The following is a 13,945-nucleotide window of genomic DNA, read 5'->3' as shown; positions in this document are numbered from 1 at the left end:
AATGACCTTGACAGAAGTTGTCCCAATGGAACATGGAGGGACAGAAGTCCGATTGCTACCAGTTCAGGAACAGTTGGGAGGGGCGGGCTTGGAGACTGGGTGTAGACTGTTCTTTCAAGGATTTTGAAATACTTGACTGTGAAAAAAGGAGTTGGGATCAAAGGTGAAGAAGTAGACGTTGTGGGGTAAAAGAAAGGTGTTTATAAAATACAAAGGATTGGAATATGTCTTTGTGCTAAGGAGAGAACCAGTTCCATTAAGCTGATAAGGGTACAGGGTGACTGATGGAGCACGGTACCCTGGGAGGCAAAGGGGTATAGAACCAAAGAGTAGAGTTAGCCTCGGTCATGGAAAGGGCATCTCTTCCACTGTGGATGAATGAATGGATAGGTACCAGCAGAGATCAGAGTGTATGTGGTTAGAATAGGGCACTCTTTTATGATGGTCCTGACTTTCTCAGGGACATGGTAGGTTCAGACTTTGGTATGAGATAAGGCTGGCTTAGAATAAATGTCACGATGGGCTTCATCATTACAGTAGGTTAGATGTAAGCTCATGAGGGCAGTTTTCTGTGGCACATTCCTGAATGCCTCCTCTGCTAATCATAGTACCTGGAATATAGTACATTTTGTTGTTGTTATTTACTAAGTTGTGTCCAACTCTTTTGCAACCCCATGGACTGTAGCCCACCAGGGTCCTCTGTCCCTGGGATTCTCCAGGCCATAATACTAGAGTGGGTAGCTGTTCCCTCCTCCAGGGGATCTTCCCAACCCAGGGATCTAACCCATGTCCTCTGCCTTGCAACTGGATTCTTTACCACTGTACCACCTGGGAAGTCCAATATGGTAAATACTTAGATAAGATTTGTTGATGCTGTGAATATATGGTTAGAAAAAGAATGTGGTATTCCCACTCAAGTTCTTCATGACTCAGGTCATTCCATAAAGGCAGTCTTTTCAGATATCACAGTCCCAGGGGGAACACAGACAAATGGGAAATTGCCTAGAGAAAGGGAAACTACAGTTTGGAACTGGGTATAAAAGAATGAATAAAGAAGCTGAGGATACATTGTGTCCAAAGTCAAGCCTTTGGAAAGAGATGAGAACCGTCCTCAGGTGTTGTGACAGACTGCCGGCTGAAGACTAGGTGCCCATGTTCCATATTGCTTCCGAGAGGAGAACCATGGTCAACAGTGAGAAGTAGAGAGAAGCACGCTCTCTCTTAAGTTGTCCTAAAAGGGTGGAAAAGACTGTCTCAAAAAGCCATGACTTCTTGGTCACTGAGAATGTTGAGGTGCAGGCTGGATGGTATCCCTCCGGTCTCCAAGGTCCTTTGTGCCAACAGAGGGGAGCATTCTGACCTCTAGACTCTGAGGTGTAATAATACATTTCTACCAGATTTATTGAGTAGGGGTGCATGGGATTTTTGTCATCTCGTGATTTGGATGCTTATCTAGCACTGTTATGCTTTGCAGCTGTGAAGATAATTTAGGTTCACAGAAATGACCCTGAGACACTAAAAAATGCTCAGGTGACGTCTAAATCAAATGAAGTACTGTAGAACGCCCTGAACCTAGTGATTGACACCCATTAGGGATTCAGTAGATAGTTAAGAAGTATTAGATTAAATACTATCTATCTTTTAAATGTTAAGCACACAGGTTATTTATACCTCATATCCATAGTTATCGTGGGGAAACTACTTGATCCGTTGAAAAGAGCATGCATTTTGGAAGCACATCTGAATCTCCTTACCGCTCCACCATTAGCTGTGTTTCTTTTCATCTTTCAGACAGCTCAGCGTGATCCCCTGTGCTTCTCACCAGTTGGTCCCTACTTAAGAAGGAGCCTGGGGAGCAAAATCCCATTCTGACTGCCTACATCTTTCTCCAGTGCTTGGGATGTGGCTGTTTCCCGGAATGGATGATCATGTTAATATCCAGTTCCATGGCGGACATCTTTGGATTTCTTAGGATTTTTTTGTATGAATGGTGGCATTTTTAATCTACAGAAGACTCTGGATTTTGTGACACATATTGGGCATCATCCTTAGACTCTCTCTGTAAGATGCCAGCTCTTAAAATCCTAACCTCTCAGTGTGCACCCAAGACTTCCTGCAATTACCATAGCGTCTTTTGAATAAGCAGCATTGTCTGGACGTCATCCGGGCAGCTCTCGCTGCATTAAGGGGAACGTGCTTGTGGGGCATAGTTTCCCGGCCGTGGGATGATATTCTTGTTTTGTTTCCGTAAGTGTTGCACTGGCGTGGCCTTGTTGGATACTGCTGCAGATTTATCGTCACTCATGCCTAGACCCAAACATTCTCAGTTTTCCTCCCAGTGGCCAAACTTAAAAGGCATCATGTCTGGTAAGGGATGGTGGGTCATAATCATGATAAATGAGAGGCAGTTGAAACAGTTCTGTCAGAGCTGATTTGTCAGAGTGCTGATTTCAGTCCAGTGAGGGAGCAGCCTCTTTATTACCACCAGCAACCATTTCTCTCTGATTCTTTTTAAAACAGCACTTCGGCTCCTGAGACCTTTATTTTTCTTCCTCCTGGAAACAGTCTCCAGTGGCAGTGTTTTTGATAGGGGTGCCTGTAGACCTGCTGGCATTTTCTCCTGTTTCTCTCCCTTTCTAGGCATTGGATCCCATCTATGGCCACCTCTGCTGAACATTTTTATTACCAATGGCTGCTACTTGTTAAGAAAATCCAGAGTGCATAGGTTCGCATTGACAAAGCAGATACACTGCGGGGTGGAGGGTGGCGGTGGTGGAAATTCGCTCTTAGGAGACGATTTGTCACCTTGAGTCAAGATTCACTGCAGGTTTCCTTCAGATAACGCTCTTCCTGTGCATTTTGCATTAATTCCTAAGTTAGCATCATGGCAGCAGAGCGGTGGGGAAGTGGCAAATTCAGAGCATAAGTTATTATTTTAGCTCTGCATCCTGAAAATCCATTAGAGAAGACAGATCTTTCTGTTTTAGCAGGGAACAGTAGCAAAATAGCACACTGTCGTAATTGGCTGTAACCTTTTGAGAAGATTCGTGCCTACGTCCCAAATGCTCCAAACTATAATACTCAGACCTCACCCCTAGCGGTCCCCTAGCCCTGGAACTTTTACCAGTTGTAAATCAAGGCCTAGATAAGAGACCCTCACCGAAACCTGTGACCCTGGCCTCCCCACCCACCTTCCACCCTCCTCTGTGCTCTGAGGCACTGTGTGTGTTTGAGTGTGCGCACATTCACTCATGTCCAACAGTGACCTCCTCACTATTTTCTTGTGGCCAAAATACACACTGGACTTGGAAGTGATATCCATGGCGGAGGAAGTGATTTTGTTAGCAAAGTTAAACCAAGCAATCTAGCCAAAGCCACGCTCCTGTGGGTCTCATGAACGCCCTTCCCTCCCATGCATCTAGTACTGGTGAGCGCGTCCAGGGTTTCATTTGAGGCTTTTAAAGTTAATATCACAAACCTTAAACCTCTCAATTTGGGTGCTTTGATATTAAAAACATTTAACACGCTGAAGTTTTGCTCTTTGGTTAAATCCCTTTTTTCTTCTGGGTACTTCCAGCAACTTCCTGGGGAAGCTGAAGTTGGTGTGTCCCACCTCTTGCTCCCCTCACTTAGGGGCACCTGTGGTTAGCATCTGTGATTCAGTTAGCATCTGTGACTTTGTAAATATCAACCTGTAAACCCCACAGCACTTTAAAGAAGAAAGTGGCAGAGGCAGACAGTGAACAATGACGTTTACTCTTGAGGCCACACTTTAAGCGGGAGAGTTCTCTTTTGTTTATAGAGAGTGACAAGGAAAAGAAGAAGGAAATGAATGAGTCAGAGAAATGAGGAGGATGAGGAAAAGAACAAGAAAAGAAGGCAGTTGATCTGGGTTTGTTAAGCACCTCCTGAGTTCACAGTTTAAGTTAGCCTCTGGGGGGAAAATAGAGAAATGCTGCAATTCTCTGATCAGTGTCTTGACTGTGAGATGGGGAGTCCCACGTACCCTGAGACGTGATGAAGCGGCTTAGAATTGGTAAGAAACAGCACATCAACTGGTCTGAAAGGAGTAACTCAGCCCGAGATGAACACCTGAATTTTGCAGAGATGAAGAATCATCGGCCACCCACATTCAGTGGGATCAGCTAGGGAGATTTTCCTTGAAGTGAATGCTGAACCCATTTTGAAAGATCAGATGGTGGAAAGAACAACCAGAGATCTTGTCTGATTGAGGGGTGGACTGGCATGGTTGTGGGGCTCAGACATGGGAAAGAGTGAAGTTCTTTAATTGGAGTGGAGAAGCTATTTTGGAGACACGTAAGATGGAGTTGGTGGCATAGGAGGGAGTCAGCTGGAGATTGATGTTTAAAAGCCAGGCTGATGAGATTTAATTTAGGACCTGATGCAGTGGGAATCCACGGTAAGCAGGACCCCTTTGTCAGACTAGATGGTTCTGAGGACAAAGAATTGGCGTCTCCTTTGCCCGAACAGTTCACTTCTGCTTTTGCCTGTTGGCCAACCTGCCGTGTCACCACGGAAATGTAGAGTTTACACCTGTCAAGACTGTGGGCCTGCCTCCGTGGGGCCCTGTCCAGCACGGCTGCCTCAAAATCATCACACCACAAACCCAGAAGAATGGAACGCTTCAGCCTCCAGCCAGGCATTTCTTCAGCGCACTTGTGTTCAGAGCACGTTCTCCTGGAGACCCAAGGGCATTGTACCCGCACAGTCGTTTTTGAGTGGTTCTCTTTTGTTTCATAGTGAACCTCTTCCTAACCGCAGTTACAACTGAGTGAGAGGATTAGGACCAGCAGGGGGTGGGGGTGAGAGGCAGGGATCAGAAGGGAGCCTGGGGGAGACGCGGTCCAGTTGCTGATAAGAGGTGGCAATGTGGGCCCTGGGTTTGGGATCCGCTGATGGAGTAAAGGTTGAGAAGGGGGTTAGGAGCAGGGAAGGATGCACGCTCTCCTCTCAGCCCCCTCCCTCGGTGAAACAGGGAAGCACATGTACCTGCGTCCTACAGACATCCGAGTCTGCCCCTCGAAGACCGCTGGCTCATCTGAGTGTGCCCCTCGCAGACCGCTGGCTCTTTGTACCCTCCCTCTTTTAATCCGATAGTTGCTTTCAGCATCCTCTCAGGAGGAAGGTGGGAAGACAGGCAGGCAGCCAGGAAATCTTGGTGGTTATTAAACTGAGGCTTTGAGGACCTTTTTATTAGCGATGAGACTCAGCTCCACGGCACTAAAGAGTACAGACTCCCACTCTCTCTCCTCTGCTCAAACCTCCCAAGAATCTGTTTTATATGGTGTTTATTTGTAACCCAAAATAGATGTGGGCCCAGGGGCCCTGGGGATTGCTGAGGCATCAGCATGCTCTCAAGCAAAGAGGGTCAGCAGCCCCGAGGGGGCAAGTAGTGCTCCCCTTCTGTGCTCCCCACCCCTGGGCCTTCCCGTCCCTCATCTGTGACTAGAAGCTCGTTTTGAAGGATGGCGTCTTAAAGACTTGCTTGGTTTTTCAGTCTCTGACTGTCAGGACTGTGATATTGTGAAGACTCCTGCATCACTGAGACTCTAACTTGGAACATCAGTAAGTGTGTGCGTGCCCACTTAGTTGGTCGTGTCTGACTCTTTGCAACCCCATGGACTGTATGTAGCCTGCCATGCTCCTCTGTCCATGGGATTCTCCAGGCAAGAATACTAGAGTGGGTTGCCACTTCCTTCTCCAGGGGATCTTCCCGACCCAGGGATCAAACCCCCATCCTCATCGGCAGGCAGATTCTTTTAACAGTGTGCCGCCTGGACAGCCTTCTGGAACATTAGTAAGCAGCTTTAAATGGGTTGAATGAGTAACCTGCATAGTATTGATACTTTCTGGCCCTGCCCACCCAGCAGTCCCCCATGATAAGGAAAGGACCTGGTCACCTGACTCTTGTATCTGTAGAAAAGAGGGGACCAGAGTGGAGGGTCTGCAGTGATTAGAAGGTGAGACGTTGGTTAATGGACCAAGTTGCGGTAGAAGCTACTTTACTCTGACCCGCCCGCACAGCCTCTGCAGGCTCATCTGTAGCCAGTATCAGAGGTTTGGAGAACAGCTGGCTGTCCTCCGGGTTAAGCTTATTCAACAGAGCTGCATGCATGTTGAATCCATAACTTTTGAAGGGAAACGGAATATGCCCCCTCCCCCAAAGATGCCACTTTGGCACGTGGATTATTCCGAGCCGAAGGCAATCAAGATCCAGCTGACTCAGGAACAACGTTTCCCTCTAACTTAGCTATCTGAAAGAATTTGGGTAGGGGGCTTATACCAGAAAAAGAGCTATTACCAGAGAGAACGTATTTATCTGAAAGACCATCTGCAGGGCAGGGCAAGGTTCTAATTGCCCTAACATCTGCTCTTCTGGTCCTCCTGTGAATTCCCTTCCTGCACCTGGAAGCCCCAGACCCCATCCCATTCCTCAGATTAGGGCATTCCTTGACTCTGATTGTCTTGTGGACTCCCTGACATATGTAATGAAATTTATTTTTCTTATTAATCTGCGTTATGTCACTCTTACTGTTAAAGAACATAGACGAGCAGGAGAAAAAATTTTCCTCCCTTAGAGCTTCATCCCCTTAGCACTAAGTGACCTGGTTCTAATGAAGGCATAGTTAAGGCTAATGGTTTTAAGTGAAAAGCATCCCTGAGCAAGCAAGCCCAGGGGTCTTGCTGTCTTCATGTGGTTATGAAGAATATAGGGATGCTAATCATTATGATAATGGCATCTTGTTTTTTCCTGAATGCAAGTGTGCATACTTCCATTTATAGGAGTGTTACAGTCTCCAGATTCCTTCAATTCAGTTCAGTCTCTCAGTCGTGTCTGACACTTTGCAATCCCATGAATCGCAGCACATCAGGCCTCCCTGTCCATCACCAACTACCGGAGTTCACCCAAATTCATGTGCATCGAATCAGTGATGTCATCCAGCCATCTCATCCTCTGTCATCCCCTTCTCCTCCTACCCCTAATCCCTCCCAGCATCAGGGTCTTTTCCAATAAGTCAACTCTTCACATGAGGTGGCCAAAGTATTGGAGTTTCAGCCTCAGTATCAGTCCTTCCAATGAACACCCAGGATTGATCTCCTTTAGGATGAACTGGTTGGATCTCCTTGCAGTCCAAGGGACTCTCAAGAGTCTTCTCCAACACCACAGTTCAAAAGCATCAATTCTTTGGTGCTCAGCTTCCTTCACAGTCCAACTCTCACATCCATACATGACCACTGGAAAAACCATAACCTTGACTAGACAGACCTTTGTTGGCAAAGTAATGTCTCTGCTTTTGAATATGCTATCTAGGTTGATCATAACTTTCCTTCCAAGAAGTAAGCATCTTTTAATTTCATGGCTGCAATCACCATCTGCAGTGATTTTGGAGCCCAACAAAATAAAGTCTGACACTGTTTCCACTGTTTCCCCATCTATTTCCCATGAAGTGACGGGACCAGATGCCATGATCTTTGTTTTCTGAATGTTGAGCTTTAAGCCAACTTTTTCACTCTCCTCTTTCACTTTCATCAAGAGACTCTTTAGTTCCTCTTCACTTTCTGCCATAAGGGTGGTGTCATCTGCATATCTGAGGTTATTGATATTTCTCCCAGCAGTCTTGATTCCAGCTTGTGCTTCCTCCAGCCCAGCGTTTCTCATGATGTACTCTGCACAGAAGTTAAATAAGCAGGGTGACAGTATACAGCCTTGATGTACTCCTTTTCCTATTTGGAACCAGTCTGTTGTTCCATGTCCAGTTCTAACTGTTGCTTCCTGACCTGCATATAGGTTTCTCAAGAGGCAGGTCAGGTGGTCTTGTATTCCCATCTCTTTCAGAATTTTCCACAGTTTATTGTGATCCACACAGTCAAAGGCTTTGGCATAGTCAATAAAGCAGAAATAGATGTATTTCTGAAACTCTCTTGCTTTTTCCATGATCCAGCGGATGTTGGCAATTTGATCTCTGGTTCCTCTGCCTTTTCTAAAACCAGCTTGAACTTCTGGAAGTTCACAGTTCACGTATTGCTGAAGGCTGGCTTGGAGAATTTTGAGCATTACTTTACTACCCTGTGAGATGAGTGCAATTATGTGGTAGTTTGAGCATTCTTTGGCATTGCCTTTCTTTGGGATTGGAATGAAAACTGACCTTTTCCAGTCTTGTGGCCACTGCTGAGTTTTCCAAATTTGCTGGCATATTGAGTGTAGCACTTTCACAGCATCATCTTTCAGGATTTGAAATAGCTCAACTGGAATTCCATTGCCTCCACTAGCTTTGTTCGAAGTGATACTTCCTAAGGCTCACTTGACTTCACATTCCAGTATGCCTGGCTCTTGGTGAGTGATCACACCATCGTGATTATCTGGGTCTTGCAGATCTTTTTTGTACAGTTCTTCTGTGTGTTCTTGCCATCTCTTCTTAATATCTTCTGCTTCTGTTAGGTCCATACCATTTCTGTCCTTTCTCGAGCCCATCTTTGCATGAAATGTTCCCTTGGTATCTCTAATGTTATTGAAGAGATCTCTAGTCTTTTGCATTCTGTTGTTTTCCTCTATTTCTTTGCATTGGTCGCTGAGGAGGGCTTTCTTATCTCTCCTTGTTATTCTTTGGAACTCTGCATTCAAATGGAAATATCTTTCCTTTTCTCCTTTGCTTTTGGCTTCTTTTTTTTCACAGCTGTTTGTAAGGCCTCCCCAGACAGAGATTTTGCTTTTTTGCATTGCTTTTCCATGGGCATGATCTTGATCCCTGTCTCCTGTACAGTGTCACGAACCTCAGTCCATAGTTCATCAGGCACTCTATCAGATCTAGTCCCTTAAATCTATTTCTCACTTCCACTGTATAATCATAAGGGATTTGATTTAGGTCATACCTGAATGGTCTAGTGGTTTTTCCCTACTTTCTTCAATTTAAGTCTGAATTTGGCAATAAGGAGTTCGTGATCTGAGCCACAGTCAGCTTCCGGTCTTATTTTTGCTGACTGTATAGAACTTCTCCATCTTTGGCTGCAAAGAATATAATCAATCTGATTTCGGTATTGACCATCTGGTGATGATTCCTTACCCCACATGTATTGTATCAGCTGATCTTTACAGCAGTTCATACTTGAAGGTGATTGTAGCCCTCCCAGTATAAGTTCAATATACAGACTTAAACAAAGGCTTACTGACAAGGTCACGGGTACAGGGACTGGTAAGTGGCAGAGGAGGACCAAGGCCATGTCTCTGGCTTCCAAGCGCTGCCTTCCTGCTTGTCCGGTGCTTTGCTGCTGTTGCTGCTTGGGCGTGGTCTAGCGGGGTAAGGACAGCGGGGCTGAGCCTTTCATGATCTTTCAGCCTTTTCTGCAGAGGGGAAGATAGAGTTTTGGAGGAGCTAGAGTTTGGGTTTTGGTTTATGAGGGAAGAGTTGAATCTTTCTCTAGGATGGAGGTTATAGGCTTGGGTTCATCAGCATAGTACTTCAATCCCCTGATCTACTGGCTTTGTGGAATGAAAAGGTTATTTTTTTTTTTTAAGGGTGTTGGCATCTAATGACATGAACCTAGAAGTTTAAACGTAGACTGAATATGTTCATGCATTCATGCTCAGTCATGCAGTTATGTCTGACTCTTTGCGACCCCATGGATTGTAACCACCAGGCTCCTCTGTCTATAGGATTCTCCAGGCAAAAATACTGGCGTGGGTTGCCATTTCCTCTTCCAAGGGATCTTCCTGACCCAGGGATTGAACTCACATCTCCTGCATTGGCAGGTGGATTCTTCACCATTGTGCTGACTAAATATAGCTGGACTTTAATCTCTGTTTTATAAATTTCACAGTATTCTGTTGCAAAATAGGACATAGCATTTTTAAATAGGCAGCTTTTCAGAGTTGCATGTGAAACTTTCATCTTTCAGTAAAGATGTTGGCAATTAGCTCAGCTCAAATGTGGCCTCTGCTTTGAAAGTGACCTCTCTTTTAGCCTTCTGGAGAGGCTAAGGTTTGCAGTTGCCCGTTAACCAACTGCTGTACTGTGCTTGGTCACTCAGTTGTGTCTGACTCTTTGCGGCCCCATGGACTGTAGCCTGCCAGGCTCCTCTGCCCATGGGAATTCTCCAGGCAAGAATACTGGAGTGGGTTGCTATGCCCTTCTTCAGGGGTAGCAGCTCTAAACAACACAAATTTATTCTCTTGCAGCCCTGGGGGTCAGAAGTCTGAGATGGGTCTATACCAGAGGGCTATAATCAAGATGTGGCTGAGCTGCGTTCCTTGTGGAGTCTTTAGGGAAGAATCTCTGTGTTTCCTTGCCTTTTCCAGTTTTGCTGGCTTTTACTTATTAAAATTCCATTACGATGTTTACTGGGTAGAAAGATATTAAAAGCGGATTATATTTTCTGCATTTATCTTCCTTTGAAAACTTTTAATAGTAAATATATAGCTCCCTTTGTGAAAACTAAACACCAGCCCTTTGTCCACCAGCTAGAGGATGAGGCTTTGACTGGTGGGTCATCACAGGCTTTGGCTGATGGAGAACTCAGATGTAGGCCGAGGCCAAAGCTAGAGACAGACTCAAGTCACGGGAGCCACTGCCCCTGAGAGCTAGGTTGAGGGCACCTCTGCAGAGAACTCTAATCCGGAACTCGGGGGAAGCCCAAGTGAACCCAGGTGAACCAAAGGCGAGGTCACCTTCCTGCCAATGCAATGCAGCCACACGTCTTGCCCTTCCCAGCTACTGAAGGCTCTGGCCTTTAAAGGGCCAGTCATTGCAGGTTTTTACATCTCTTGAGGTTGGAACAGCTTTGGGGGCTGCGTGACTGTGACTTTAATGGGGGAAGGAGAATTACAGAGTGTGGTGAGACGGCAGGGTCCTCGGGGGTCTGTGTTCCTTAGGAATGGGTGTCTTCTGAAGTCTCTGCCAGTAAGAGGGGCAAGTCCTTATAACCCTTCCGTGCTTGCTAATTGCTCACAGTGTGTCTGTGCGGTGGTGACAGTCTATCAGAAGTGTAAAAAGCTATTGGAGACTGTGGAAAGTGATGAAAATTAGTGTTAGATATATAAATACTGTTGATGGTAGCTAATTATAGCACATGTGGGCATGCACATATATACTCACACACACTGAAAACTGCCTAAACGAAATTTAGTTTAGTTGAAATGACCATCATAATAGAAGAGACATCTTCTGATGAATAACTGTTCAATTCAGTGGTACAAACAGTAGGTTCTCTGGGTTAGAGACTGAGAATATTTAAAAGAGACTTTATAGAGGAGTTGGGAAACCAGAGAGGGTGGAGGGGGTGAAAATGGTGTGCTCAGAGGCACAGAAGTGTGAAGGCCCCATTTGTTCAGGATTTCAGGACTAGTGGGAAATAGGGTGGAAAGATAAAGCAGAGCTGGAATAGAATGTCAGCCACTGCCTGCCCCATCCCAGCCAAGAAATAGATAATTGAAGATGGGAAGTCAGCAAGCCCACCTCGGCTCAGTCCGCAGGGCAGAGAAAACCAAGCTTTTCTGTGTCTTGGGTGCCTCATCCCCTTATCTTGCTGGGGTCTGGAGTTCATGGCAAAGGGTTTGACAATAACTTGGCAAGCTGGGAAGCTGTTGGGTAAGTCCTGGGACAAAAGTGTTGTGATTTTAAGAATAATGCTTTACCATGTGGATTCTCACCACCCCTGTCCCAACTGTCAGACACATTCTTGAGTTTTTCCTAGTGATTATGAAGGAAGCAGCTATTTTGTTTCCCCTTCAGATACATCTACTAGTTAGCAACAATCCCCAGGTATCAACCTCTTATGCCCAACTTCTTACATGGTTAGACTTCTGCAGGAAGCCCATCTAGATAGGGTATGGTCTCTGCTTGTGGGGCAGAAGGAAACTGTTTAGTCTATTTAACATTTTATGTGTATTTTGGCTGCCCTGGGTCTTGTGGTGAGCTGGGGCACTCTGCAGTTGCGACGTGCAGGCTGCTCACCACAGTGGTTTCTCTGGTTGCGGAGCAGGCCCCGTAGTTGTGGTACACAGGCTTAGTTGCTCCTCGGCATATGGAATCAAATCCTCGTCCCCTCCTCTGGCAGGCAGATTCCTAACTGCTGGACCACCAGGGAAGTCCCTATTTAGTCTGTTTAAAACTTGAACTGTGTCTTTCTGGCCCAGAGCTCCTTGGCCTAAGTGTTAGTTGCTTAGTCGTGTCCAATTCTTTGCAACCCCTTGGACTGTAACCCACCAGGTTCCTCTGTCCAATTCCCTTCGCCAAGGTTTCTTCCCGACCCAGGGATCGAACTTGGGTCTCCTGCATTGCAGGCAGGTTCTTTACCTTCGGAGCCACCAGGGAAGAAGCCCTACTTGGCCTAACTTCTAAGTCACTTCGGTCGTGTCCGACTCTGTGTGACCCCATAGACGGCAGCCCACTAGGCTCCCCCGTCCCTGGGATTCTCAAGGCAAGAACACTGGAATGGGTTGCCATTTCCTTCTCCAATGCATGAAAGTGAAAAGTGAAAGTGAAGTCGCTCAAACGCCTTTGTAATTCATGAGCACCTTCTCCCTAGTAAGATTCCTTTTTGTACAGAAGATGTTTCTTCAGTTAATAAAATACTGGTGGATGTTTCTGTGGAGACTGCTTTGCAGATGTGGTTGAATAAGAGGAACATATCACCAAAAAATGCTCTCACTGTGGTCAACAGCTTCATAGAACACAGACCTGGGGGATTCTGAAACTAGATTTTACCTCTTCTGCATAAAATAGATCTGGTCATCAGTTCTTCACGAAGTTGTTGTAACGATTAGAAACAGGATACATAAAAGCACCTGATACTCAGTAGAGAGTAGACATTGTAAATAACGTCTACATTTTATATCAGTTCCTCCTCCTGAGCGGGCATTTGCTATGTTGCGTTGATTCTGTTTGAGATGGTTTTTAATTAGGAAGGTGGCGCAGTTGATGGCAACCACCCCAGGCAACGTTCTCTGCAAGCAGTGACCCCACGAAGCCAGCGGGCAGGGGCAGGGGGCAGGACTTGTGCAGACTCAATCTCCCACAGTTGCTGACAGAAAAAAAAAAAATCTTTTTAGTTTTGCTTTGCTGAGAAGGTGGTGCTGAATGCTCTCTTCCACTGGGAACTCAGTTTCAGTGTGCAGCGGATCTCAGTAAGTGGGGTCACACTGCTGCTTTTCTAAAAGGAGACGCGTTTCTGTTTTTATTAATCGTGGAACTGACACGAGCCTGGCAGGATTTGTAAAAGGAAACAGGTTCATGTTCCTTCTTGCGGTATCCACTGCCTTCTAGAAATTAAGAGAAAGGAAGGAAGTTTTTTGTTTTTCTAGTCGGAAGACCATACCCTCTTCTGGTTTAAAACAAGCAACCTCATGTTGTTGGAGACCTGCCATTTGTGAGTTTCTGGAATAAAAGGAATTCTCAGATTTTTGTCGGCTGTCATTATTGAAGGAAAGTAGCAAAGCCATGATGCCAAGAGATGCCTAAAATAGCTGTGCATGTAATTATGGGACTAGATGCTTCCTCGTCACAAGCTTGGAATTAAGTTCTTTTTGGAGTTGAATCTAATATTAAAGACCATTGATGTGGATGGACAAGGAGAGGTTTTTATTCTATACTGAGGTTTTCTAATACATATTCAGTTCAGTTCAGTTGCTCAGTCGTGTCCGACTCTTTGCGACCCCATGGACTACAGCACGCCAGGCCTCCCTGTCCGTCGCCAACTCCCGGAGTTTACTCAAACTCATGTCCATTGAGTTGGTGATGCCATCCTACCATCTCATCCTCTGTTGTCTCCTCCTCCTCCTGCCCCCAATCCCTCCCAGCATCAGGGTCTTTTCCAATGAGTCAGTTCTTTGCATCAGGTGGCCAAAGTATTGGAGTTTCAGCTTCAACCTCAGTCCTTCCAATGAACACCCAGGATTGATCTGCTTTATGATGGACTGGTTGGATTTCCT

General features: G+C 45.8%; 1 protein-coding gene across 7 annotated transcripts in view; it reads left to right on the top strand.

Moving 5' to 3' along the window:
* Nucleotides 1-13,945, top strand: part of HHAT (hedgehog acyltransferase) — a 354,446-nt gene that overhangs the window by 242,445 nt on the left and 98,056 nt on the right. The window lies entirely within an intron of this gene.

The sequence above is a fragment of the Bos indicus x Bos taurus genome, chromosome 16 (genome assembly GCF_003369695.1).
Source record: "Bos indicus x Bos taurus breed Angus x Brahman F1 hybrid chromosome 16, Bos_hybrid_MaternalHap_v2.0, whole genome shotgun sequence".
Classification (NCBI taxonomy): domain Eukaryota; kingdom Metazoa; phylum Chordata; class Mammalia; order Artiodactyla; family Bovidae; genus Bos; species Bos indicus x Bos taurus.
This window is presented reverse-complemented; position numbering and strand designations above follow the sequence as displayed.